This window comes from Trichomycterus rosablanca, chromosome 14, assembly GCF_030014385.1.
Source record: "Trichomycterus rosablanca isolate fTriRos1 chromosome 14, fTriRos1.hap1, whole genome shotgun sequence".
NCBI lineage: Eukaryota > Metazoa > Chordata > Actinopteri > Siluriformes > Trichomycteridae > Trichomycterus > Trichomycterus rosablanca.
The window spans coordinates 21617931-21645365 of NC_086001.1; the positions used below are offsets into that span (position 1 = coordinate 21617931).

Consider the following 27435-nt stretch of genomic DNA (forward strand, 5'->3'; position numbering starts at 1 on the left):
TAAGAGAGTCTGTACTCTATAGAGTCTAGAATTAATCTGTGCTGCACTACAAGTGTAGTCAAACACACCTATGTGGCTTTTCTTACATTGTTTAGTTGAAGCAGTACCGGAGACGAAGGCTCTTTCTGGACCGGCTGATTGCTCTCATCTATTCGTGCGTTACACCCAGATGGATTGAACGTCAGGAGACAGAGCGTTATTTATTCCATCTTCAGGTGTGTTTTTTTTCACCACAAATGATTTTGAACTAGTAATCTGTTATTTATTAACAGCCCCCTGATGTTGTTTCTCTTCTCTTAGACTGAGATGCTGAGCTTCCTGGATGAAATCTTCACTCTGGACGAGTCTTTGTATGCAGAACCTGAAGCCCTGGCTGCTGCACTGGAGACGCTTTTATGGCGGAGCCTCCGACGGTTTCATGAAAGGCTGGAAACAGATGACATCTAAAGGCCAACCTTGATTGGAACCTTTATTTAAGTGTTAGGGATGCAGGTCTGGTGGTTGACGTGTTGTTAATGTGTGTTAACAGTTCACAGGTGCATCAGGACCCAAGACATGGGCGACATGTAAAGATACCACTAATGTGGAAACATGTATCGGGATCTCAGAGAGACGACGTCTTTACATCAAGACAACGCCCGGATGACTTTGTGGACCAGATCCAGATGTGTAAAAATGTTCTGTAAAAATGTAATAAAAAGAAGAAACTCTGATTGGCACATTCTCTGGCGTCTTTATTCGTCTTTATTTCACTGATTGCTATAAAAAGTTGGGACGGAGGCAGAATAAGAGTGGAAGGTTTATAGAAGATTAAAGTTACAGTTGCTCTCCATGCTGCTCTTTATTTTGAGGGAATCTGAGTTGTGAGATTTGGGAACAAACTAGGAACTGGAATGTGGACACAATACAGAGGAAATAAATGTGTCCAGAAGCACATGGCAAAGAAACCAATTTACTACTCCAATGTTTACTTACACTTATCACAGTTCTAGTAATTAAGGGTTAAGGGCTTTGCTCAGGGACCCAACAGAGACAATTCGCCAATGGTGTGGCTTGAACCAGCAACCTTTTGATTGCTAGCTCAGTACCTTAACCACTAATACCAAGTTCACACTACACGACTGTGTTCAGATCTCTGTTCAGTTAACACTACACAGTGGACAGTGAATGTAGAAACAAGGAGGTGGTTTTAATGTTATGGATGATCAGTGTAGTCAATTTTATCAGCTCCGCTTACCATATAGGAGCACTTTGTAATAATACAATTACTGACTGTAGTATATCTATTTTTCTATCTGCTTTTACTCTGTTTTTCAATGGTCACACTGAAAAACAGAGCAGGTATTATTTAGGTGGTCATTCTCAGCACTGCAGTGACACTGACATGGTGTGTTAGTGTGGAACAATTTACAATAGTGTAAAAGAATGAAGAAAATGAAGTAATTAAAAGTGAGGGAGGTAAAACTGTAATCAGGTAGTATAAAGAAGTCTGTAGCGTTTACCTCAGCTGCTTTAGGACGCGTCTCAATTTGTTGATGCTTTGTGAAAGCCTTTATAAAATGCTGATGTGACTTATTTCTCTTGCTAAATGGTTTAATTAAGTTTAATTAAGGTGGTGAAGTCTTTATCTATCAATAAATCTGTGTTTGAGGTAAGTGTTTTTACCGTGTTTATTTTAAGTAGTGCCCTAAGTAGGGAGTAGGCGTTATTTGAGACGAGGCCGATAGTCTCTGCTCAAAACGACAGACTGAACAAACTTGCAAAGTTAGCTAAAGAAAGAAAGGCTCTGAACAAACCTTTTTTATATTTTGGGCATGCTGTTTCTCACATGTATTCCTCACACGCTTTTTTATCCCCTCATTTGTGTTTTTTAAAGCTTTCTCCATTTTGCACGTAATGCTAAACTAATGTTTTTATTTTATCAGTGGTTGTGATTAGCATTTGTTTTAAGGTGAACTATACGGCACTAGGACCCAGCAGCACTGTTATTAACAGAGTTATGGTTATATATCTGAGCGGTACCGCATGTAAACTCTAGATGTCGCTGTTGCACCACTTTCTAAAATACTCCACCTGGACATACCTGTACTGTAGGTGTTAGGACTCTCCCAGGTGTAGTAAATCAATGACTTAAACAAAGCGCAACAGTTTAGGGAAGGTCCTTTCCTGTTTTACATGAAGAAAAGTTGACTGAAAGGAACTCCAGTGTCACAGAGCCCTGACCTCAACTTAACTTGGGATAAAACCTGGGCATTTTTGTCACATCTGGACGTGCACAAATTCCCACATATACACTCCAGAATCTTAATAGTTGTAGCCAAGTGGAGCTTAATGATCCAGTGACAATGACACACTGATATGCAGCCCCGGTTCTAGCTGTGTTAGAGGGAGCAATGCCCACCCCAGTTGCTTTAGTTTCGCCCTAAGCTGGACCCGAATCTAGGGCAGAAAAATATGCGCTCTGCCCACTGCGCTACTCAAACAGCGGAGTAATAAACAGGTTGTTATGCTGATAAACCTGCGCACACACGGCGTTACCAAGATTAAAAGTAAACACTATAAAAAATAATAACTAAACACTTTCTAATTCCCACGGTAGCAGCAGTTTCCTTCTGTTTCATACACATCACCCTGTCTCAGTCTAACCTGCAGCATTTCTCTCCCACTGATAAAAATACGGAACAAAACGCGTCCTGTAACAGTTAAATTGCGACTACGACTGCAACAGTACAAGTACAAGTAGGTTTGATGTCGATTTTTTTTTTTTTTTTTTTTACTCAGTAACGGAAGTTATGTAAAATGTAGCGAATTACAAATCTTAATACAAAACAAACTTAAGTAAAAGTAAAATTACAGGTTGTAAAATCTACTTTAAAAAGCACAAGTACACAAAAAATTACTCAATTACAGTAACACGACTAAATTTGTTACTTTCCACCTCTGTGTAAGCCAAACTATGAGAATGTGTGAAAAACAAGTATAAGTAACATCTGTGCCAGCATATAAAAATAATAATACATTTTCTTTATGGGCACCTTTGAAAACACTCAAGGACACCTTACAATAAAAAACATCAGTACATAATTAATTACACAGATTAAGGGTAGGCGAGTTTAAAGAAATACATCTTAAGGCATGTTTTGAAACTAGGGATTGAATTAATGGTGCGAATGTCAGGAGGGAGAGAGTTCCAGAGATGTGGGGCAGAGTAGCTAAAAGCTCTAGCTCCCATATGAGGTACACCAAAAAGGAGAGAGTTACAATAATCAATTCAAGATGTGACCAGGGCATGAACAAGAACAGCAGCACTTCTAGGAGAAAGGAATGGATGTAGATGATTTATGTTACGTAAATGGAAATAAGCAGATCGTGTGATATTGTTAATATGTGCATGAAATGAAAGATTGTTAGTGGAAGGAGAGACGACTGAGTTCTTCATCATCACTGAGAATTTGTTAGATTTAGAGAGAGGAGATTTTCTACCTATAAGAAGAATTTCAGTTTTATCAGCATTTAATTTGAGAGAATTGTAAGAGGACCATGTTCTTAATTCTATTAGACAATCAGAGAGAGATGGAGGAGGAAGAGTAGCCGTGAGCACAGTGGACAGGTATAGCTCGGTGTCATCCGCATAACAATAACATTGAACGTTGTATTTCCTAAAGATACATCCAATGGGAAGCAGGTAAATTATAAAAAGTAGAGACCCAAAGACCAAACCCTGAGGGACACCACTAGTAACAGGAGTTACAGTGAACATACTGTACACGTCTAAGATAAGATAAGATAAGATTCCTTTATTGATCCCCATGGGGGAAATTCGAGTGATACAGCAGCTCCAGTACAGTGTAAGTACAGTAAGTAGAGTAAATAAAAATAGAATAAAAAAAGAAAAAATAAGGAAAGAAATTTGCTATGCAATCCAATTACTATTATACATCAGTATGGCAATTACTACACTATAATACAAACACTATATATTCTAATATATACATATGTGTAAATAATGGAAACAGTCCAGTGCTGGGCAAAAGGGTAGGGGGGATCTTGAGTTATTGAATGGGGAAAGCTGGCTCATTAGTGTGAGGACAGTCTGTGTATTCTGCTATTGTTATGCAGTCTGATGGCGGTTGGCACAAAAGAACGTCTGAAGCGCTCCGTTTTGCTTTTTGGTGGAATTAGTCTATGACTAAAAGAACTACCCAGCCGCCATAGTTCCTCATTGAGAGGGTGAGAAGGATTATCCAGGATGGCCCTGATTTTGTCTTTTGTTCTTTTCTCACATACCACCTCCAGACTGTCCAGCTGTAGACCCACAACAGAACCGGCTTTCCTGACCAGCTTATTTAGTTTGTTGGCATCTCCAGCCTTGATGCCACCACCCCAGCAAAAAAGAGGGCGCTGGCAACCACAGACTGATAGAAAGCTTTCAGCAGTCTGTTGCACATATTGAAGGACCTCAGCCTTCTCAGAAAAAACAGTCTACTTTGTCCTTTCCTATAGATGGCATCAGTGTTATGTGTCCAGTCCAGTTTGTTATTTATATGTACCCCAAGGTACTTGTAGGAGTCCACCCTCTCCACCTCCTTTCCCTGTATGAAAACAGGGACAGGGGTGCTTCTGTTCCTCTGGTAATCTACCACAATCTCTTTAGTCTTGCTGATATTGAGCTTCAGGTGATTTTCACTGCACCATGTAGTGAAGCTCTCGTTGTCCCTGGTGATACATCCAACAATGGCAGGAACCAGAGTTAAATCGAAAATCCGAGGTGTATACCGTGAAGAGGAATGGTGCTAGTACAGTTCCTTGGGGTGCACCAGTGTTGCAGATCACAGACTCAGAAACACAGCCATCCACTCTGACATATTGTGGTCGTCCTGTGAGGTAGTCTGTGATCCATGATGTGGTATCGGGGTGCAGCTGCATCTCCAGCAGCTTCTCACTCAGTAGGCAGGGCTGGATGGTATTGAAGGCACTGGAGAAGTCAAAGAACATAAATCTCACAGTGCGTCCCTGCTTGTCCAGGTGAGAGAGGGCCTTGTGTGTCATATAGATGATGGCATCATCCACCCCGATGCGTGGCCGGTATGCAAACTGCAGTGAGTCCAGGAAACCTGTCAGCTGAGACCTCAGGTGCCGTAGAACCAGTCTCTCAAAAGTCTTCATGACATGTGATGTCAGAGCCACAGGTCTGTAATCATTGAGATCGCTGGGACGATTCTTTTTCGGCACCGGAATGATGCAGGAGGTCTTCCATAGTGTAGGCACCTTCTTCAGTCTCAGAGAGAGATTAAAGAGGTGCTGTAGAGGAGCTGCCATGCACATACCTTTAGCATCCTGGGGTTGATGTTATCAGGTCCACTGGCTTAGCTTCTCTTAAGCCTGGAGAGCTCCCGCTGTACCTGGTTGATGGTAAAGGTAGAGCATGGTGGTAAACGAGTTTGCATATAGCTGTGGGTTTCTTGCTGTGGGTGAATAGTTGGTAGAAGAGATGGTGTGAGTGGTGAATTGCCAATGTCCAGTGTTATGTTAATGATTGCTTGAGTGGAGATTGTAGAAGAGTCTGGGCTGTCAGAGGTCAGTTGTCTGCTATGAGAGGGTGTGAAGGCAGAGGTGTCGATGGGTTGGAATGCATTGACTCCTGCAGAGGTGTGAGTGGGGCTATAGATGTTGAGTGAAGACCTGTCCTCACTGTCTGAGCACCCAGTGTTGGGGGCTGTATCAAATCTGTTGAAGAACAGGTTTAGCTCAGATGCAAATTTCAGGTCTCCCTGTACTCCCCGCGCAGGCCAACTACAGCCTGTCATCTGTTTCATCCCGTTCCACACCTCTCTTGTGTTGTTCTGTCCCATTTTAGCCTCCATCTTCTCCCTGTAGCAGTTTCTAGCCTCTCTTAGTTTCCTCTTAAGTTCCTTTTGAACAGCCCGAAGGTCCTCTCTGTTCTTACACATAAAGGCCCTCTTCTTCCTGTTGAGAAGGTTTTTAATTTCTTTACTTATTTCTTTGCTTGTTGTTCTGGTAGCAACGAACCTTCTTGGTGGGTACAATAGTGTCCTCACAGAAGCGGATATAGTCCGTAATGCAGTGAGAGAGGCCCTCGATGTCCTCCCCATAGGTGCTGATAAATGAGCAAAGCATCTCCAACACTGTGAGCATCATTTCTGTAAAATGTGAATGCGCTGGTGTTTTTTGAGATTACTCTGTATAATAAAACTCTTTCCACACTGTGAGCACTGATATGGTTTCTCTCCAGTGTGAATGCGCTGGTGTATTTTCAGATAACGCTGTTGATTAAAACTCTTCACACACTGTGAGAACTGATATGGTTTCTCTCCAGTGTGAATGCGCTGGTGTATTTTAAGCTCACTCATTGTATTAGAACTATTTCCACACTGTGAGCATTGATATGGTTTCTCTCTAGTGTGAATGCCCTGGTGTGTTTTGAGATTACTCTGTCTATTAAAACTCTTTCCACACTGTGAGCACTGATATGGTTTCTCTCCAGTGTGAATGCGCTGGTGTATTTTAAGCTCACTCTTTGTTTTAAAACTCTTTCCACACTGTGAGCACTGATACGGTTTCTCTCCACTGTGAATGCGCTGGTGTATTTTAAGCTCACTCTTTGTTTTAAAACTCTTTTCACACTGTGAGCACTGATATGGTTTCTCTCCAGTGTGAATGCGCTGGTGTATTTTAAACTCACTCTTTGTATTAAAACTCCTTCCACACTGTGAGCACTGATACGGTTTCTCTCCAGTGTGAATGCGCTGGTGTTTTTTGAGATCACTCTTTGTATTAGAACTATTTCCACACTGTGAGCATTGATATGGTTTCTCTCTAGTGTGAATGCCCTGGTGTGTTTTGAGATTACTCTGTCTATTAAAACTCTTTCCACACTGTGAGCACTGATATGGTTTCTCTCCAGTGTGAATGCGCTGGTGTGATGTGAGATTACTCTGTGTATTAAAACTCTTCTCACACTGTGAGCACTGATAGGGTTTCACTCCAGTGTGAATGCGCTGGTGTATTTTAAGCTCACTCTTTGTTTTAAAACTCTTTCCACACTGTGAGCACTGATACGGTTTCTCTCCACTGTGAATGCGCTGGTGTATTTTAAGCTCACTCTTTGTTTTAAAACTCTTTTCACACTGTGAGCACTGATATGGTTTCTCTCCAGTGTGAATGCGCTGGTGTATTTTAAACTCACTCTTTGTATTAAAACTCCTTCCACACTGTGAGCACTGATACGGTTTCTCTCCAGTGTGAATGCGCTGGTGTTTTTTGAGATCACTCTTTGTATTTAAACTCTTTCCACACTGTGAGCACTGATATGGTTTCTCTCCACTGTGAATGCGCTGGTGTATTTTAAGCTCACTCTTTGTATTAAAACTCTTTCCACACTCTGAGCACTGATATGGTTTCTCTTCAGTGTGAATGCGCTGGTGTATTTTAAGCTCACTCTTTCTATTAAAACTCTTTCCACATTGTGAGCACTGATATGGTTTCTCTCCAGTGTGAATGCGCTGGTGTATTTTGAGATGACTCTGTGTAATAAAACTCTTCCCACACTGTGAGCACTTATACGGTTTCTCTCCACTGTGAATGCGCTGGTGTATTTTAAGCTCACTCTTTGTATTAAAACTCTTTCCACATTGTGAGCATTGATATGGTTTCTCTCCGGTGTGAATGCGCTTGTGTTTTTTTAGATTACTCTGTTGATTAAAACTCTTCCTACACTGTGAGCACTGATATGGTTTCTCTCCAGTGTGAAGGCGCTGGTGTATTTTGAGATTACCCTGTGTAATAAAACTCTTCCCACACTGTGAGCACTGATATGGTTTCTCTCCAGTGTGAATGCGCTGGTGTATTTTAAACTCACTCTTTGTATTAAAACTCTTTCCACACTGTGAGCACTGATACGGTTTCTCTCCAGTGTGAATGCGCTGGTGTATTTTGAGATTACTCAGGCACCTGAAGCTCTTCCCACACTGTGAGCAGACGTTTCCTTCTTCCTGTGTGGGACTGAGAGAGGTATTAATGCTGACAGTACCAGAGGACGTTTGCTGATTACTGGAGCTTCTGGTGGGCGTCAGATCCTCATGTTCAGTCTTAATCTTCACCAGAGTCTCATATTTATCATGGTTGCAGCTCTTGATGTGATTGTGGAGGTGATTTTGAGTTGTAGAGGAACGTGGACACGAGGAGCAGCAGAAATCCTTGTTCAGTTCTGAAGCAGAAAATAATCAAATACATTTATAACATTATAAATAATCAAATACATTTATAACATTACAAATAATGAAATACATTTATAACATTATAAATAATCAAATACATTTATAACATTACAAATAATAAAATACATTTATAACATTATAAATAATCAAATACATTTATAACATTATAAATAATCAAATACATTTATAACATTATAAATAATCAAATACATTTATAACATTACAAATAATGAAATACATTTATAACATTATAAATAATCAAATACATTTATGACATTATAAATAATCAATACATTTATAACATTATAAATAATCAAATACATTTATAACATTATAAATAATCATATACATTTATAACATTACAAATAATCAAATACATTTATAACATTATAAATAATCAAATACATTTATAACATTACAAATAATCAAATACATTTAAAACATTATAAATAATCAAATACATTTATAACATTATAAATAACCAAATACATTTATAACATTATAAATAATCAAATACATTTATAACATTACAAATAATCAAATACATTTATAACATTATAAATAACCAAATACATTTATAACATTATAAATAATCAAATACATTTATAACATTATAAATAATCAAATACATTTATAACATTATAAATAATCAAATACATTTATAACATTATAAATAATCAAACACATTTATAACATTATAAATAATCAAATACATTTATAACATTATAAATAATCAAATACATTTATAACATTATAAATAATCAAATACATTTATAACATTACAAATAATCAAATACATTTATAACATTATAAATAATCAAACACATTTATAACATTATAAATAATCAAATACCTTTATAACATCATAAATAATAATATACTGGTGCTGGTCATAAAATTAGAATATCATGAAAAAGTTTATTTATTTCAGTAATTCCATTCAAAAAGTGAAACTTGTATATTATATTCATTCATTACACACAGACTGATATATTTCAAATGTTTATTTCTTTTAATGTTGATGATTATAACTGACAAGTAATGAAAACCCCAAATTCAGTATCTCAGAAAATTAGAATATTGTGACAAGGTACAATATTGAAGACACCTGGTGCCACACTCTAAACAGCTAATTAACTCAAAACACCTGCAAAGGTTTTTAAATGGTCTCTCAGTCTAGTTTTGTAGGCTACACAATCATGGGGAAGACTGCTGACTTGACAGTTGTCCAAAAGACGACCATTGACACCTTGCACAAGGAGGGCAAGACACAAAAGGTCATTGCTAAAGAGGCTGGCTGTTCACAGAGCTCTGTGTCCAAGCACATTAATAGAGAGGCGAAGGGAAGGAAAAGATGTGGTAGAAAAAAGTGTACAAGCAATAGGGATAACCACACCCTGGAGAGGATTATGAAACAAAACCCATTCAAAAATGTGGGGGAGATTCACAAAGAGTGGACTGCAGCTGGAGTCAGTGCTTCAAGAACCACCACACACAGACGTATGCAAGACATTTCAGCTGTCGCATTCCTTGTGTCAAGCCACTCTTGAACAAGAGACAGCGTCAGAAGCGTCTCGCCTGGGCTAAGGACTGGACTGCTGCTGAGTGGTCCAAAGTTATGTTCTCTGATGAAAGTAAATTTTGCATTACCTTTGGAAATCAAGGTCCCAGAGTCTGGAGGAAGAGAGGAGAGGCACAGAATCCACGTTGCTTGAGGTCCAGTGTAAAGTTTCCACAGTCATTGATGGTTTGGAGTGCCATGTCATCTGCTGGTGTTGGTCCACTGTGTTTTCTGAGGTCCAAGGTCAACACAGCCATCTACCAGGAAGTTTTAGAGCACTTCATGCTTCCTGCTGCTGACAAACTTTATGGAGATGCAGATTTCATTTTCCAACAGGACTTGGCACCTGCACACAGTGCCAAAGCTACCAGTACCTGGTTTAAGGACCATGGTATCCCTGTTCTTAATCGGCAAGCAAACTCGCCTGACCTTAACCACATAGAAAATCTATGGGGTATTGTGAAGAGGAAGATGCGATATGCCAGACCCAACAATTCAGAAGAGCTGAAGGCCACTATCAGAGCAACCTGGGCTCTCATAACACCTGAGCAGTGCCACAGACTGATCGACTCCATGCCACGCCGCATTGCTGCAGTAATCCAGGCAAAAGGAGCCCCAACTAAGTATTGAGTGCTGTACATGCTCATACTTTTCATCTTCATACTTTTCAGTTGGCCAACATTTCTAAAAAAACTTTTTTTGTATTGGTCTTAAGTAATATTCTAATTTTCTGAGATACTGAATTTGGGGTTTTCATTAGTTGTCAGTTATAATCATCAATAATCAATAATAATCAATAATCATTTATAAATGTATAACATTATAAATAATAATATACATTTACAAAATTATAAATAATCAAATACATTTCTAACATTATAAATAATCAAATACATTTATAACAATATAAATAATCAAATACATTTATAACAATATAAATAATCAAATACATTTATAACATTATAAATAATCAAATACATTTATAACATTATAAATAATAAATACATTTATAACATTATAAATAATCAAATACATTTATAACATTATAAATAATCAAATACATTTATAACATTATAAATAATAAATACATTTATAACATTATAAATAATAAATACATTTATAACATGTACATAATCAAATACATTTATAACATTATAAATAATCAAATACATTTATAACATTATAAATAATCAAATACATTTATAACATTATAAATAATAAATACATTTATAACATTATAAATAATCAAATACATTTATAACATTATAAATAATCAAATACATTTATAACATTATAAATAATAAATACATTTATAACATTATAAATAATAAATACATTTATAACATTATAAATAATCAAATACATTTATAACATTATAAATAATCAAATACATTTATAACATTATAAATAATAAATACATTTATAACATTATAAATAATCAAATACATTTATAACATTATAAATAATCAAATACATTTATAACAATATAACAATTATAACAATATAAAAATTATACATTTATAACAATATAAATAATCAAATACATTTATACCATTATAAATAATCAAATACATTTATAACATTATAAATAATAAATACATTTATAACATTATAAATAATCAAATACATTTATAACAATATAAATAATCAAATACATTTATAACAATATAAATAATCAAATACATTTATAACATTATAAATAATCAAATACATTTATAACATTATAAATAATAAATACATTTATAACATTATAAATAATCAAATACATTTATAACATTATAAATAATCAAATACATTTATAACATTATAAATAATAAATACATTTATAACATTATAAATAATAAATACATTTATAACATTATAAATAATCAAATACATTTATAACATTATAAATAATCAAATACATTTATAACATTATAAATAATCAAATACATTTATAACATTATAAATAATAAATACATTTATAACATTATAAATAATCAAATACATTTATAACATTATAAATAATCAAATACATTTATAACATTATAAATAATAAATACATTTATAACATTATAAATAATAAATACATTTATAACATTATAAATAATCAAATACATTTATAACATTATAAATAATCAAATACATTTATAACATTATAAATAATAAATACATTTATAACATTATAAATAATCAAATACATTTATAACATTATAAATAATCAAATACATTTATAACAATATAACAATTATAACAATATAAAAATTATACATTTATAACAATATAAATAATCAAATACATTTATACCATTATAAATAATCAAATACATTTATAACATTATAAATAATAAATACATTTATAACATTATAAATAATCAAATACATTTATAACATTATAAATAATAAATACATTTATAACATTATAAATAATAAATACATTTATAACATTATAAATAATCAAATACATTTATAACATTATAAATAATCAAATACATTTATAACATTATAAATAATCAAATACATTTATAACATTATAAATAATAAATACATTTATAACATTATAAATAATCAAATACATTTATAACATTATAAATAATCAAATACATTTATAACATTATAAATAATCAAATACATTTATAACATTATAAATAATAAATACATTTATAACATTATAAATAATAAATACATTTATAACATTATAAATAATAAATACATTTATAACATTATAAATAATAAATACATTTATAACATTATAAATAATCAAATACATTTATAACATTATAAATAATCAAATACATTTATAACATTATAAATAATCAAATACATTTATAACAATATAAATAATCAAATACATTTATAACATTATAAATAATCAAATACATTTATAACATTATAAATAATCAAATACATTTATAACAATATAAATAATCAAATACATTTATAACATTATAAATAATCAAATACATTTATAACATTATAAATAATAAATACATTTATAACATTATAAATAATAAATACATTTATAACATTATAAATAATCAAATACATTTATAACATTATAAATAATCAAATACATTTATAACATTATAAATAATCAAATACATTTATAACATTATAAATAATCAAATACATTTATATCATTATAAATAATCAAATACATTTATAACATTATAAATAATAAATACATTTATAACATTATAAATAATCAAATAAATTTATAACATTATAAATAATCAAATACATTTATAACATTATAAATAATCAAATAAATTTATAACATTATAAATAATCAAATACATTTATAACATTATAAATAATCAAATACATTTATAACAATATAAATAATCAAATACATTTATAACATTATAAATAATCAAATACATTTATAACATTATAAATAATCAAATACATTTATAACAATATAAATAATCAAATACATTTATAACATTATAAATAATCAAATACATTTATAACATTATAAATAATCAAATACATTTATAACAATATAAATAATCAAATACATTTATAACATTATAAATAATCAAATACATTTATAACATTATAAATAATAAATACATTTATAACATTATAAATAATTAAATACATTTATAACATTATAAATAATCAAATACATTTATAACAATATAAATAATCAAATACATTTATAACAATATAAATAATCAAATACATTTATAACATTATAAATAATCAAATACATTTATAACAATATAAATAATCAAATACATTTATAACATTATAAATAATCAAATACATTTATAACATTATAAATAATCATATACATTTATAACATTATAAATAATCAAATACATTTATAACAATATAAATAATCAAATACATTTATAACAATATAAATAATCAAATACATTTATAACATTATAAATAATCAAATACATTTATAACAATATAAATAATCAAATACATTTATAACATTATAAATAATCAAATACATTTATAACAATATAAATAATCAAATACATTTATAACATTATAAATAATCAAATACATTTATAACAATATAAATAATCAAATACATTTATAACATTATAAATAATCAAACACATTTATAACATTATAAATAATCAAATACATTTATAACATTATAAATAATCAAATACATTTATAACATTATAAATAATCAAATACATTTATAACATTATAAATAATCAAATAAATTTATAACATTATAAATAATCAAATACATTTATAACATTATAAATAATAAATAAATTTATAACATTATAAATAATCAAATACATTTATAACATTATGAATAATCAAATACATTTATAACATTATAAATAATCAAATAAATTTATAACATTATAAATAATCAAATAAATTTATAACATTATAAATAATAAATACATTTATAACATTATAAATAATCATATACATTTATAACATTATAAATAATCAAATACATTTATAACATTATAAATAATCAAATACATTTATAACATTATAAATAATCAAATAAATGTATAACATTATAAATAATCAAATACATTTATAACATTATAAATAATAAATACATTTATAACATTATAAATAATCAAATACATTTATAACATTATAAATAATCAAATACATTTATATCATTATAAATAATCAAATACATTTATAACATTATAAATAATCAAATACATTTATAACATTATAAATAATCAAATAAATTTATAACATTATAAATAATCAAATACATTTGTAACATTATAAATAATCAAATAAATTTATAACATTATAAATAATCAAATACATTTATAACATTATAAATAATCAAATACATTTATAACAATATAAATAATCAAATACATTTATAACATTATAAATAATCAAATACATTTATAACATTATAAATAATCATATACATTTATAACATTATAAATAATCAAATACATTAATAACATTATAAATAATCATATACATTTATAACATTATAAATAATCAAATACATTTATAACATTATAAATAATCAAATAAATTTATAACATTATAAATAATCAAATAAATTTATAACATTATAAATAATAAATACATTTATAACATTATAAATAATCAAATACATTTATAACATTATAAATAATCAAATACATTTATATCATTATAAATAATCAAATACATTTATAACATTATAAATAATCAAATAAATTTATAACATTATAAATAATCAAATAAATTTATAACATTATAAATAATCAAATACATTTGTAACATTATAAATAATCAAATAAATTTATAACATTATAAATAATCAAATACATTTATAACATTATAAATAATCAAATACATTTATAACAATATAAATAATCAAATACATTTATAACATTATAAATAATCAAATACATTTATAACATTATAAATAATCATATACATTTATAACATTATAAATAATCAAATACATTTATAACATTATAAATAATCAAATACATTTATAACATTATAAATAATCAAATACATTTATAACATTATAAATAATCAAATACATTTATAACAATATAAATAATCAAATACATTTATAACATTATAAATAATCAAATACATTTATAACAATATAAATAATCAAATACATTTATAACATTATAAATAATCAAATACATTTATAACATTATAAATAATAAATACATTTATAACATTATAAATAATCAAATACATTTATAACATTATAAATAATCAAATACATTTATAACAATATAAATAATCAAATACATTTATAACAATATAAATAATCAAATACATTTATAACATTATAAATAATCAAATACATTTATAACAATATAAATAATCAAATACATTTATAACATTATAAATAATCAAATACATTTATAACATTATAAATAATCATATACATTTATAACATTATAAATAATCAAATACATTTATAACAATATAAATAATCAAATACATTTATAACAATATAAATAATCAAATACATTTATAACATTATAAATAATCAAATACATTTATAACAATATAAATAATCAAATACATTTATAACATTATAAATAATAAATACATTTATAACATTATAAATAATCAAATACATTTATAACATTATAAATAATAAATACATTTATAACATTATAAATAATCAAATACATTTATAACATTATAAATAATCAAATACATTTATAACATTATAAATAATCAAATACATTTATAACATTATAAATAATCAAATACATTTATAACAATATAAATAATCAAATACATTTATAACATTATAAATAATCAAATACATTTATAACATTATAAATAATAAATACATTTATAACATTATAAATAATCAAATACATTTATAACATTATAAATAATCAAATACATTTATAACAATATAAATAATCAAATACATTTATAACATTATAAATAATCAAATACATTTATAACATTATAAATAATCAAATACATTTATAACATTATAAATAATCAAATACATTTATAACATTATAAATAATCAAATACATTTATAACAATATAAATAATCAAATACATTTATAACATTATAAATAATCAAATACATTTATAACATTATAAATAATAAATACATTTATAACATTATAAATAATCAAATACATTTATAACATTATAAATAATCAAATACATTTATAACATTATAAATAATCAAATACATTTATAACATTATAAATAATCAAATACATTTATAACAATATAAATAATCAAATACATTTATAACATTATAAATAATCAAATACATTTATAACAATATAAATAATCAAATACATTTATAACATTATAAATAATCAAATACATTTATAACATTATAAATAATCAAATACATTTATAACATTATAAATAATAAATACATTTATAACATTATAAATAATCAAATACATTTATAACATTATAAATAATCAAATACATTTATAACATTATAAATAATCAAATACATTTATAACAATATAAATAATCAAATACATTTATAACATTATAAATAATCAAATACATTTATAACAATATAAATAATCAAATACATTTATAACATTATAAATAATCAAATACATTTATAACAATATAAATAATCAAATACATTTATAACATTATAAATAATCAAATACATTTATAACATTATAAATAATAAATACATTTATAACATTATAAATAATCAAATACATTTATAACATTATAAATAATCAAATACATTTATAACAATATAAATAATCAAATACATTTATAACAATATAAATAATCAAATACATTTATAACATTATAAATAATCAAATACATTTATAACAATATAAATAATCAAATACATTTATAACATTATAAATAATCAAATACATTTATAACATTATAAATAATCATATACATTTATAACATTATAAATAATCAAATACATTTATAACAATATAAATAATCAAATACATTTATAACAATATAAATAATCAAATACATTTATAACATTATAAATAATCAAATACATTTATAACAATATAAATAATCAAATACATTTATAACATTATAAATAATAAATACATTTATAACATTATAAATAATCAAATACATTTATAACATTATAAATAATAAATACATTTATAACATTATAAATAATCAAATACATTTATAACATTATAAATAATCAAATACATTTATAACATTATAAATAATCAAATACATTTATAACATTATAAATAATCAAATACATTTATAACAATATAAATAATCAAATACATTTATAACATTATAAATAATCAAATACATTTATAACATTATAAATAATAAATACATTTATAACATTATAAATAATCAAATACATTTATAACATTATAAATAATCAAATACATTTATAACAATATAAATAATCAAATACATTTATAACATTATAAATAATCAAATACATTTATAACATTATAAATAATCAAATACATTTATAACATTATAAATAATCAAATACATTTATAACATTATAAATAATCAAATACATTTATAACAATATAAATAATCAAATACATTTATAACATTATAAATAATCAAATACATTTATAACATTATAAATAATAAATACATTTATAACATTATAAATAATCAAATACATTTATAACATTATAAATAATCAAATACATTTATAACATTATAAATAATCAAATACATTTATAACATTATAAATAATCAAATACATTTATAACAATATAAATAATCAAATACATTTATAACATTATAAATAATCAAATACATTTATAACAATATAAATAATCAAATACATTTATAACATTATAAATAATCAAATACATTTATAACAATATAAATAATCAAATACATTTATAACATTATAAATAATCAAATACATTTATAACATTATAAATAATCAAATACATTTATAACAATATAAATAATCAAATACATTTATAACATTATAAATAATCAAATACATTTATAACATTATAAATAATAAATACATTTATAACATTATAAATAATCAAATACATTTATAACATTATAAATAATCAAATACATTTATAACATTATAAATAATCAAATACATTTATAACATTATAAATAATCAAATACATTTATAACATTATAAATAATCAAATACATTTATAACATTATAAATAATCAAATACATTTATAACATTATAAATAATCAAATACATTTATAACAATATAAATAATCAAATACATTTATAACATTATAAATAATCAAATACATTTATAACAATATAAATAATCAAATACATTTATAACATTATAAATAATCAAATACATTTATAACATTATAAATAATAAATACATTTATAACATTATAAATAATCAAATACATTTATAACATTATAAATAATCAAATACATTTATAACATTATAAATAATCAAATACATTTATAACATTATAAATAATCAAATACATTTATAACATTATAAATAATCAAATACATTTATAACAATATAAATAATCAAATACATTTATAACATTATAAATAATCAAATACATTTATAACATTATAAATAATCAGATACATTTATAACATTATAAATAATCAAATACATTTATAACATTATAAATAATCAGATACATTTATAACATTATAAATAATCAACTACATTTATAACATTATAAATAATAATATACATTTATAACATTATAAATAATCAAATACTTTTATAACATTATAAATAATCAGATACATTTATAACATTATAAATAATCAACTACATTTATAACATTATAAATAATAATATACATTTATAACATTATAAATAATCAAATACATTTATAACATTATAAATAATAATATACATTTATAACATTATAAATAATCAAATACATTTATAACATTATAAATAATCAAATACATTTATAACATTATAAATAATCAAATACATTTATAACATTATAAATAATCAAATACATTTATAACATTATAAATAATCAAATACATTTATAACAATATAAATAATCAAATACATTTATAACATTATAAATAATCAAATACATTTATAACATTATAAATAATCAGATACATTTATAACATTATAAATAATCAAATACATTTATAACATTATAAATAATCAGATACATTTATAACATTATAAATAATCAACTACATTTATAACATTATAAATAATAATATACATTTATAACATTATAAATAATCAAATACTTTTATAACATTATAAATAATAATATACATTTATAACATTATAAATAATAAATACATTTATAACATTATAAATAATAAATACATTTATAACATTATAAATAATCAAATACATTTATAACATTATAAATAATCAAATACATTTATAACATTATAAATAATAAATACATTATATCATTATAAATAATAAAGATTGTTAGTAAATGTTAAACTGAGATCTGATGATAAAGTCCTGTACCATGATGCATCATGAATGATTAATTTCTTTAGGTTGTCCACTATGGGAGGCACTCTAGAATTCTCTGCTCGACTCTTTGCTGGATCTCTTCTCTCTGTGAATTCCTCTATACACAATATTTTAATTTTTCTTCTTGAATTCTATGTGTAATCGATCCCTTCTGTTATGTTTGTTTTGTCATTGTACATCGACCTTGAGTTTGGTGAAAGGCGCTATATAAGTTAAACTTATCACTATTATTATTATTGTAGTTTGTGTGGTTCTTAACACCAGATCAGCTGCTGTCTCTATTATCATGGCTGAACAGATTCTCACATTTGGGGTCGACGGTTTTATTTATTTGTGTAAATAGAGATTAGAGTCGTTTGTGTGACTGTGAGGGTTTAGTGGTGCTGTTAGTGTTAGTATTAGTGATAGACACAAATACATTCAATAATAAATGTTATGTTTACTTACTGAGTTCATCTTTATCTTCAGGTTCTTCCTTCTTCACAGGCTTCATCTGGAAACCTCCACACTGTTGGTCCTCTGGGGTGAGGTGTTCCTCAGAGGTGACGTGTTCCACAGGGATTAAAGATCCTTCACCTGAAATTCATCAATATGTGAAGAAGAAACTCAACAACTGGAGGAAACTGAAGGTTGTGGGTTTAGTTACCACAAATAAATACTACTTAGATTTAATCCAGACTGGAGTGTATCAGCACTTCTACACAGGACAGTACGGTACAGTACAGGTTCTAATCCCACTATCCACATTCTCTTATTATTTCTACTATACTAACCACACTGTACTGTACTAACATGGCAAATTGCTCCACATTTACTTACAGAAGTAACTTCCATCTTCTTCTTCCTCCTTTTTTATTAGTTTCTCTTGGAATCCTTCATTTTGTAGATCTATGGGGGTGACGTGTCCCTCTTCTGCTGACTGCATTATTAAAAGATCTGACAGGCAGACAGACAGACAGATAGACAAATGTACTTTATTCCCTATTAAAGAGAAATCCAGGAATACTCTTTCAGACTTTTTTAACTGTTTATTTTTAATGCTGTGAGGCTGTAAACAGAGTGAAAATGTTGAAACTATTGTGGGACTGAGCAGCATCAGACAGAAAAGACTTCTAATAGAACTTTTTGGGTTGGTTTCACAGACAGGGATTAAGCCTAGTCCTAGACTACACAGCATTTTGAATGGAGATTATCTATTTAAAGCTAAATGTAGTCCTGGACTATAAGCCTTAATCCCTGTCTGGGAAACAACCCTTTGAGTTTGGTGGAAGTGGTTTTGTGGCCCAAAGTGAAATGATGAAGTCTGATGTTCTTTACATCTAGTTTCTCATCCACTCCCAATAACAGTGCTGTACTAATACTTTTAACTTTTACTATAAACCTGTAAAACAACCTGTAAACAAAGCTACAAGAACTCGCTGTTTCTATCAAACATTAAACACTGTAAACAAAGCTGAAAATGTGACGCGTTTATATCAAAATGTTAGATTTAATAATGAATAAACTCTGAATCCGTTACAATCCACTGATTCATCGGTTCAATGAATCGGTTCATCAGTACTGAATCATGTGTGGTGCTAACAGTTAGCGGAGCAGCTAATAGTTTGTGTTTAAATAAAACTGGAGTTAAAGCTCCTCAAATCCTCACAGTGATGTTTTATTATAAACTCTAGTTTTATTATTAATTAGAATGTGGTTATAATTAAATATAAGGGTTATAATTAAATACATATTTTACTTACAGATGAGGCTCTACAGTACAAACACAGCAGCTTCTTGTTCTTCTTATGATGTTTAATGGCGGTTGGCAGAACAACTTAAGACGCACCAGCGCCACCAACTGGACTGGAGTTGAACAGCAGCTTAGCAGTAAAACATCTCCATTAGCCCTGTATCTCTCAGCTACAGTGTTGGGGGGAACGCGGTACAGTCACGTGATTACTTTTTATCTGTAACGAAGTCATGTAACGCGTTACAGTTACATATTTGTAATGACATTACAGTTACTGTGATGAGGGATGAGTCGTTCCCGAACGAACCGATTCTATTGAACGACTCTTTAAAATGAACTAAAGGAACCGAGTCGCTCCTCTAGTATAAGGATAAATAATTAAGGAATAAACTCGTTTAATGATGTTAAATCTGATTGGTTCATGGCGTGTATGTTTTAAAGCAGAAACAAACACAGGCACATCTCTGTACAAGAGAGGATTTTTCTGAAACTAAATAAATAAAGTAAATAAATGGAATTTGTTTGTAGATGTGATTCCAGTATACAGTATTTGTTTGGGTTTAGAATGTAACGTGAAAGTAAAGTAATGAGGAACGAGATTATATTTTCCAGGATGTAATGAGTAAAGTAATCCCATTACAATTTTAGTAATGAGTAATGGATTACTTTTTTGAGTAAATACCCCAACACTGCTCAGGTAGCTTTAGAGAGGACTACAGTCAGCTCCCAGGAAAAAATGTACTGTGAAGTTTTACAGTAAAACTGTTAAGTTTACAGTTGAACCATAATAGTTCATAGTTCTACTGTCACTTTTACAGTTTGACCATGAGTGCAACTGTGAACTCTCATGTTACCATGAAGTTCATGGCCACCTCTTCTGGTGTTTAATAATATTGACTGTGAAGTTTACAGTTGAACTGTAAACATGATATTGTTGAATTGTGAAATTCAGTCAACTTACAGTTTACAGTTCAACTAAGAATAGTTCATAGTCACCTCTTCTAATGTTTGATGTTTACAATAATTTAACTATGATCGTATAGGTAAATGACAAGATACAAAGATCAAGATAATAATAATGTATATAATATTTATGTATTATTTAAAGGAGGCATGTTAATTCTCAGAATCGAGTCTGTTAAAGTCCGCGCTGTGTATCTGCTTAAAAATAAAGTTCCTGCCACATGTGTTATTGAGTCAGAACTTATTAAAGGACAAGAATTAGACGACGGTAATCTTGTCAACGGCTAAACTGTTTATCTGGAAAGTGAGAAATGGATAAAAAAGACGTTGGTAAAGCGGCGCCCTGCTAACATGCTAAACCCTGAAGTTCTATGGTAAGTCAAAAACTTAAACCGTTTATAATAATAAACAATAATATCTTTACTGTGCCTGAAATGTTATTAAAAATAAGTGGCCATATTAGAAAGCCGAAAATAACACAGGTCTCAGGATTCTATGTCTTCAAATTAGTTACTTGGGACGTTAGCTAAACCATTAGCATTAACAGTCTGTTAGCTGACGGTAGTTGATTATGCTCTTTTTAAATGCCTAATAATGCTTGCAACGCGTTAAGACTGGTACAATTACTTAGTTTATAGTGTTGTTATTGTGCTGAACTGCACTATAATAAACCTATCACTTTTTATCATTCTAAGTGTACAGATAATATTACTAAGAAATGAACATAGACAAGTTTGTAAATGCTTTTAATATTTCCTACGAGACAATTCACCTTTTATGTCTTATTTATACACGTCTTAATTAAATGTGAACATTAACCTGCAAGTTGCTCTTAAAATAGTGGAGGTCCAGCATTTTCTTTGGAATGATGGGTGATATGTGTGCTTTAAATTATTGCTGTGAAACTGAGGCAGTTGATCAAAGTTTATATGATTTATTCAGAAAATGTCTATTAACACACATTTCAGGTTTTTCCCTACTCTTATAAGACTTGGGCACCACCTAAGCCCAAGCCCAGTGACCACACCACGTAAGCCCACCAACAACCCAGGGAAAACCCTGCATTTGTGCCACTGTGTTTAAGCTATTGTAGCATTCTGTTAACTACAGATTTTAAATATGGAATTAAAAACAGTATTTTTATTCCAGGAAAATGACCACATGTCAAGGAGGGCTGCTGAGGTTGAGAGAGTCTCAGTGTCCGACAGAGAAGACCCGGGTATTGTAGATAACAGTATCTGCCTACATTCACATCAGCACATAAGGACATGTTTTTCATATTCTTGTTCATGATAGTAGCACCAAGTTTGATATTCAGTCCATTGCTTTACTATCACACCCACAGAATGTTACTGTTTTTGTAGCCTCAGATAACTACATATTCTAAATCATTTGATTCTAGGACTATGCTGTAAAGGAGAAAATTACAAGGAGGCCTGGATCTGGGAAACTTAAAGTAAGTGCTAGTTGATACAGTTTTGGTGCTGACAAGGTCTATTCATCCATTCATTCATCCATCTTTGTGCCAGCCTGCCCATCTATGTATGCTTAAAGCCCTGACTGTTTTCAACTTCTGTTGGGTGTGTTATCACGGGGTGAATGCTAAACTGTGTACTGATCGCATAACTGCTGATATTAATTATTTGATTCTTTTTCAGTCTACTAGTGAATCAGATGGGCCATGCCGATCCATTTTAAGGCAGTCAGAGCTGCTAAAATAATGAAAAAAAAAAAAAAAGATCTGTCTGCAGCAGTGCATTAGTGCAGATGAAGGTAAGTCATGTTTTTCAGCAATAAATATTTTTTGCACCATAAGAATTAATGGTGAGATCACAAAGTTTATATATCTCGTCATATATTGAGCACTCAAACAACAGATTATATATAAAAAATAAAATACACGGTACTTTGTCTGTCACTTTAACTTCTGCTTAAGATCAATCAATCTTTTGAACATGTATAAACATATGTTTGCATTTACATATTGATACGCTCACCAAGTATATGCTTTATGATACATCAGATGTAAGACATTGCTGATCAAATATATTAGGGCCCCTGTAGCTTAGAGGTGATGGCGGCAAATGTTTGATTATTTTTATTTATTTATTTATTTTATTTTTTTTTTTTTTTGCATTTTTAAAGGTGGCCGAACAGATTTTCCCCATGAAGGAGGTCCAGAAAGTGTACTTCACCAGCAAATTCAACAATGTGGACAAGCTAGGAAAACAAGAGGTGTAATTCATGTCACAATTCACACCCCCACACACACTCAGACATAGGACACATCCAAGCACCCAATACTGCCATAATTAAATACATAAGGAATGATTATGAATTAGATTTTTCATTATGTATGTATAGAGTTTATATATACTGTAGATTTATACCACAATACATTATTCAGTTATATAATTGTATATATTACTGTATAATAAAATACAAATACAATCTATTACTATCATTTTCTATATTACTATTATTATAGTACATTTAACATTACAATATAGAATGCCAAGTTGGTAAATGTGTTATCAGTTTACCATTTAGAAGGAATCCTTACCAGTTGTTTTTGTGCCTGTGTTTGAAATTATACCGTTGCTTAATAAATGGCAAAGAGCCAAAGATACAGTTCTGAGTTGTGAGATCTATACACTGTATTGTATAATTGATGTCAAAGTACAGTAATTACAGTCAAAGTAAACTGTGAAGTTCAGAGTAAAACTGTTTACCAAGTTTACAGTGGAACTGTTAAACATCACAGTAAAATAATCAATCAGGTTTACAGTTTTACTTTGAATTTGTTATAGTAGAACTGGGAAATAATTTATGATCAAACTGTGAAAGTTTACAGTAAAACTGTCAACTAGATTACTATGAAATTTCACAGTAGAACCATGAAGTGGCCAAATTACCATCAAAAATTCATAGTAGAACTGTAAAATAATTCACAGTTTTACTATGAAATTTCACAGTACATTTTTTCCTGGGTCATCAGTTCATACAGGCAGGCAGACAGACGTGACCTACCTTACTCAGATTAATCATTTCACAAAATGACACTTTGACACAATGAAAAGTAGTCTGTGTGCAGCTTATATAACAGTGTAAATTTATTCTTCCCTCAAAATAACTCAATATACAGCCATTAATGTCTAAACCACCGGCAACAAAAGTGAGTACACCCCTTAGTGAAAGTTCCTGAAGTGTCAATATTTTGTGTGACCACCATTATTTCCCAGAACTGCCTTAACTCTCCTGGGCATGGAGTTTACCAGCGCTTCAAAGGTTGCCACTGGAGCTGGCGGATATTCGAGACTTTGCGCTCCTCCACCTTCCGCTTGAGGATGCCCCAAAGATGTTCTATTGGGTTTAGGTCTGGAGACATGCTTGGCCAGTCCATCACCTTTACCCTCAGCCTCTTCAATAAAGCAGTGGTCATCTTAGAGGTGTGTTTGGGGTCATTATCATGCTGGAACACTGCCCTGCGACCCAGTTTCCGGAGGGAGGGGATCATGCTCTGCTTCAGTATTTCACAGTACATATTGGAGTTCATGTGTCCCTCAATGAAATGTAACTCCCCAACACCTGCTGCACTCATGCAGCCCCAGACCATGGCATTCCCACCACCATGCTTGACTGTAGGCATGACACACTTATCTTTGTACTCCTCACCTGATTGCCGCCACACATGCTTGAGACCATCTGAACCAAACAAATTAATCTTGGTCTCATCAGACCATAGGACATGGTTCCAGTAATCCATGTCCTTTGTTGACATGTCTTCAGCAAACTGTTTGCGGGCTTTCTTGTGTAGAGACTTCAGAAGAGGCTTCCTTCTGGGGTGACAGCCATGCAGACCAATTTGATGTAGTGTGCGGCGTATGGTCTGAGCACTGACAGGCTGACCCCCCACCTTTTCAATCTCTGCAGCAATGCTGACAGCACTCCTGCGCCTATCTTTCAAAGACAGCAGTTGGATGTGACGCTGAGCACGTGCACTCAGCTTCTTTGGACGACCAACGCGAGGTCTGTTCTGAGTGGACCCTGCTCTTTTAAAACGCTGGATGATCTTGGCCACTGTGCTGCAGCTCAGTTTCAGGGTGTTGGCAATCTTCTTGTAGCCTTGGCCATCTTCATGTAGCGCAACAATTCGTCTTTTAAGATCCTCAGAGAGTTCTTTGCCATGAGGTGCCATGTTGGAACTTTCAGTGACCAGTATGAGAGAGTGTGAGAGCTGTACTACTAAATTGAACACACCTGCTCCATATGCGCACCTGAGACCTAGTAACACTAACGAGTCACATGACATTTTGGAGGGAAAATGACAAGCAGTGCTCAATTTGGACATTTAGGGGTGTAGTCTCTTAGGGGTGTACTCACTTTTGTTGCCGGTGGTTTAGACATTAATGGCTGTATATTGAGTTATTTTGAGGGAAGAATAAATTTACACTGTTATATAAGCTGCACACAGACTACTTTTCATTGTGTCAAAGTGTCATTTTGTCAGTGTTGTCCCATGAAAAGATCTACTTAAATATCTGCAGAAATGTGAGGGGTGTACTCACTTTTGTGATACACTGTATATCCTTTTACTGGTAGTAGTACTTTTACAGCCACATTAATAAGTGAAAACCCTATCTGTACACAAATACCAGGCCCAAAAAAAGTCTTTGCAAAATTATGTTAAAGAATGATTTTACTACATATCGATGAATGTTGCAACTGCCCTGTTATGGGTCTATTCAAGTATTATTTTTTACAAATTTTTTTCGCAAAACGAAAACGAAGCAAGACACGTTGAAGGTAAGCACACTTATTTTATTGCAAATAGTAACAGAAGTAGCATAGATCAATGCCTTCAGAAATGTTACACTCTTCTTTGCTCATGTGTTCCATGCGTGTTGCGACATGCACAAATTTAAAGTTCAGCAAGAGTCAAAGTAATTAAACACTTTACGAAGCTGTAAATGTGGTCTGCATTACAGGAGCGAGGAGGGTAGCAGTTTTTATACTACCATGCAGAAATGGTCAAGAATCCATGCAGTACAGGTGCAGCAGATGGAAATTGGGTTAAAACTCCAC

At 29.1% G+C, this 27435-nt stretch overlaps 1 pseudogene; it reads right to left on the reverse strand.

The window, feature by feature from the left end:
* Window positions 1-6155: 6155 nt before the first annotated feature.
* The window catches only part of LOC134326200 (zinc finger protein 850-like), a 191679-nt pseudogene continuing 170399 nt past the window's right edge, over window positions 6156-27435 (reverse strand).